Below are 5,133 nucleotides of genomic sequence, written 5' to 3' on the forward strand. Positions count from 1 at the left end.
CTGGTTTCAGAGCTGGTCATGGGTGCACCTCAGCCACGCTCAAGGTCCTAAACGATATCATAACCGCCATCGATTAAAGACAATACTGTGCAGCCGTCTTCGTTGACCTGGCCAAGGCTTTCGACTCTGTCAATCACTGTATTCTTATCGGCAGACTCAACAGCCTTGGTTTCTCAAATGACTGCCTCGCCTGGTTCACCAACTTCTTCTCAGATAGAGTTCAGTGTGTCAAATCGGAGGGCCTGTTGTCCGGACCTTTGGCAGTCTCTATGGGGGTGCCACAGGGTTCAATTCTCGGGCCGACTCATTTCTCTGTATACATCAATGATGTCGCTCTTGTGTTGTAGCCCAAGAAATTGGCTGATGGACCTCTTCAGCTAGCCGGGAGGTGGGCCTAGCTCAGGGCTAGCTCCAGGCTAACTGGTGCTTGCTTCGGGACAGAGACGTTAGCCAGGAGTAGCCACTCGGATAGCAGCTAGCTAGCTGTGATGATCCGGTGTAGAGGTTCAGAGCTTGCGGTAGGGATGTGGAGATGTGGGGAAAAAAGGGCGTTATCTGTAGATTTGTCTTATCATATGCATGATAATTTTGCCTTTTTACTTAATTTTATTTGAGCTAAATTCCATATTCATACGTGTACATTTGAGTCGAAAACCTATGTTTATCATTTTTTTTTTAATGAAATTGAACAATATATAAACATGGAATCTTTACTTTTTACAAGGTCTTATATATAATATATTGTCTGTATTCCCCTGACTGTTTGTATACTCTGTTCTATACAGGGCGCGTTCGTAAATTCACCCTGGCTATCTACTCTATTTTCAGAGTGCTTGAGCGCAGAATAACTGACGAGTTTGCGAAAGCTCAACACCCAGTTGATTATGGCCGGTGTCAGTAAACATTGGCAAAAAAGCTTAATTAAATTGTTGCCAGCAGCAAAGTTAGTCACCAACCCTCTGGATAACATGAAAACAGCCTAACCAGCTCTGCTAGGGCAAGTAAAATGGCCAGAGTGAGGGATTCTCTCATTTATGTCTGGAAGTACTGTAACTAGCAAGTTAAGCTAACTTTAGCCAGTTAGCTTGGGTGCTTGACTGTTGTTGAGAGGTCAGAACGCTCGGATCAACCCTACTCCTCGGCCAGAGCGTCCAGTATGTGTTTGAATGTTAAATGACGAGACAGAGGCACTGATGCGAGTAACCAGTCTTGTTCAGTACATTACAATACATCCGGGTATCTCAAGGACACCGGTAAAACACTGGAGTTGCAGTAATTAACATTTACCAACAGATGGCATCACTGTGCCATCTTACATCTTCCCTTTTATAAAATAGGACAGGAGCTGTCAATTCACTAACAAAACAAACCTAGTAATAATTTCCAACATGAACAGTTTCGTTTTTTTCTTCTTTCCCCCAGGTAACAACTTAACACATTTTGATACTCTCTTCACTTTTATCTCTGTCTGTCAACAATCCCTAATGGGAAACCTACAGACGCCCGCAGCGTGAAAAGACAGGGGGCTTGTCTGCGAGGACTGCGGGTTCCCACACAGGCGTGTCACCTGACTGTCTAAGGGGAGTATTGATGGGCGTGGGAGCGGCCGACCTGTGGTCCCCTGGCTCTTCGCCCAGTGCCTCAGGCCCCATGTGACTTGCTGGGGTTCCGTCTTTTGTCATGCGACCCCTTTGACCATCAGGGTTCTGAGTAGGTGCTGGCTCAGCAATCCAAAGGTCAACCCTGTTACGACGGTACAGTGATCCATTCACTTCGACCAAGTAGGAGCGTGGTGCCACTTTCTGTACACAGGATCCGAGTCTGCAGAGGCCCGTCCGGTCCCCTGGTAGTGGCTTCATTCACACCGTTTCACCCACCCTGAGCTCAGGTAAGTCTTTTGCTGATTTTTCGTAGATGAACTTGGAGACCTGTCTTCTGTGACGTAGCTTCACCAGCACATCTGTCACCACACATGGCTCCAGGAGAGTGCTGGCTTCTGGCAGAGCTGCTTTTAAGCGCTGTGCCATGAGGCGCTGGGCCGGGCTGCTATCCATGCCTTCTGTCGGGGTATTGCGCCACTGCAGGATTGCTTTCCAGGCAACTTTGCCCTCTCGCAGAGCTTTTTTGCAGAGGTTCTTTGCGATTTTGACTGCGGACTCCGCCTTCCCATTAGCTTTTGGGTGTCGTGGTGATGAAGTGACGTSCTCGAATTCCCATTCTGCAGCAAATTTTCGGAACTCAACTCTGGAGAATTGGGGTCCATTGTCTGAAATTACCCTATCTGGCTGGCCATAAGCGGGCAAACTGAGCCTTGCAGCGTTTGATCGTTGTCTCTGCTGAGAGGTCGGGGAGGAGGTCAATCTCCCAGAAGTCTGAGTAATGATCGACTACCAGCAGAAAGTCTTTGCCACTGTGCTGGAAGAGATCTAGACTTACTATCTGCCAGGGGCGCATCGGTAGCTCGTGGGACATCATCGTCTCTCTCTGTTGCTCAATGGCATATTTACTGACATCGTTTTTGATTTAATTCTGTATTCCTGGCCAATACAGTGTGTCACGTGCTTGTCTGTAACAGGCCTCACCTCCTATGTGACTTGAGTGCACGCGCGCCAACATCTCAGGGCGCAGAGACCGGGGAATAACGACTCTCTGACCCTTGAATATTACTCCGTTTTGAACACTGAGCTCCTCTTTGACTGGCCGATATTCTCTGATGGCTAAAACAGTTTCTTCCTAGCAGTCGGGCCAGCCCATCAGAATCACAGACCTCAAAGCCTGGAGTTGCTCGTCCCTGTCTGTGTGCGGTCTGATTTGTATAAGGCGCCGGTCCGTAACATTGAGGTAGTCAACCTGGTTGATGTGTTCAACATCCACTTGCTCTGTTTGTAAGCTGCACACATGCATGGAGCGTGTGTGAGTGCCTGATGCAGTAGCCCTGTTGAGCGTGTCACTCACATACATCTCTGGCCCTGGCTTATACACCACCTTGAGGTTGTAGTTTTGTAGGGCCAGTAGCATGCTCTGCAGTCATTTTGGGGCATTCAGGAGAGGCTTGCTGAATATAGCAATAAGGGGCTTGTGATCTGTCTCTGCGGTAATATTGTCGCGCCCGTACAGGTAGTGGTGGAAGCGTTGGCATGCAAACACAATGCTGAGGCACTCCTTCTCTATCTGGGCATAGTTCTGCTCTGTTGGGGTGAGTGCCCTAGAGGCGAATGCCACAGGCTGGCCCTCCTGCATGAGGCAACAGCCAAGTCCATACTGGCTTGAGTCACTCTGAATCGTGACAGGTTTTGACACATTGTAGTATCACAGTACAGGTGTCTGGGTGACCAGTTGTTTTATTTCCCTCACCGCTGCGTCATGTTTTGGGAGCCAATGCCAGATGGTGTCCTTGTCCATGAGCCTCCTTAGTGGCTCACACATTTCAGAGAGCCGCGGTAGGAACTTGGCCAGGTAGGTGACGAATCCGACGAAGCGCTGCACTCCCTTCACGTCAGATGGGTGGGGCATTTCCAAGACTTTTTCAGGATCCGCCTTCAATCCGGTGGAGGACAAGATGTGCCCATGACCTCTGGCACTTTAAACTGAAGCTTTTTTATGCTTAGCCTTAGCTTGACCTGTCTGCATCTGACCATCAGGGCCAGCAGCATGGAGTCATGGTCACATTCTGCCTCCTCATCACTGTCCCCACAGCCCACTACGAGGATGTCATCTGCTATGGGTTCCACGCCACTGAGTCCCATCAACAGCTCGTGCTGTTTCCGCTGATACACCTCTGGAGCCACGGAGACACCAAACGGGAGCTTCAACCACCTCTTCCTGCCCCAGGGTGTCCAAAAGGTGGTCATGTAGCTGCTGGGCTCTTCGAGCTTGCACTGCAGGAAGGCATCTCTGGCGTCCACGAGCGTGAAGACTCCGGCCTTTGGGAGCTTGTAAAGAACATCCTCCAACGTGGGCATAATGTAATGTGAACGTCGCAGAGCCCGGTTGATGTGTTTAGGATCAATGCATATCTGTAGCTTGTCTGGTTTCTTGACGATAACCATATTACTTATCCAGTCTGTAGGCTCGGTGACGGATATGATGTGGCCATCTGCTTCGTATTTGTCAAGCTGAGCCTTTGTAGCTGCTTTCATGGCCACTGGTACGTTGCGGTCTAAACTCCGAATTTACGAATGGACAATCTGACAAAGCTCTGAATTTACGAACGCCCAGAGCGCTCTTTAGCACTCCAGAGTGAATTTACAAACGCACCCTCTTTTTTGTTTGTTTATATTTTTAATTGCTCTTTAAAAAAGCGTGGAGGGCATTGTCAAAATGATGAACTTTATTTAAACCAATCAGCTAAGAAATAAATGTATACGAATCACATTGTATGACCAATCACCTCTTTTTAAAATGACGCGAGAACACCCAATTATCTATCACTCCTTGAATACAAACCGGTTTGTTGTCGCTAAAAATGCAGACAGCGCTAAATAGTAGATAATACACAACTTCAGTTACTGTAGTTATCATTACAGTTTGAAGTGAGAACGTTCTTGGATTCGGAGGAAAGCTTTCACCGTGTCCTCCTCCAGTAAGGAAACAGCTAGATAACCACTTTCCTTGCTTCCTCACGACAGAGCATCTTGGCCTGATTCGGCGAAGCTAGTAGGACATCCGTCCAGCAGTATCTTCGTTTGTTCCCCTTCATAGCAAAATCATGTTGCATTTCGAAAGATATGCTTAAAATCTGTCTAGCTTGTGAAATGAGGCCTAACGTTACATTATTGCATGATAGGGTCACAGAGGTTCACAAGCAAGCTGGGTTAAGGATTYGTGTCCCTTCCACTGGATGGTTGAGCTAACGTAGGCTAATGCAATTAGCATGAAGTTGTAAGTAACAAGAACATTTCCCAGGACATAGACATATATGATATTGGCAGAAAGCTTAAATTCTTGTTAATCTAACTGCACTGTCCAATTTACAGTAGCTATTACAGTGAAATAATGCAATGCTATTATTTGAGGAGAGTGCACAATTTTGAACATGAAAAGTTATTAATAAAGAAATTAGGCACATTTGGGCAGTCTTGATACAAAAAKTAACAGAAATGCAATGGGTAAGTCRACAACTTTGCACATACA

The sequence above is a fragment of the Salvelinus sp. IW2-2015 genome, linkage group LG15 (assembly GCF_002910315.2).
Source record: "Salvelinus sp. IW2-2015 linkage group LG15, ASM291031v2, whole genome shotgun sequence".
Taxonomy (NCBI): domain Eukaryota; kingdom Metazoa; phylum Chordata; class Actinopteri; order Salmoniformes; family Salmonidae; genus Salvelinus; species Salvelinus sp. IW2-2015.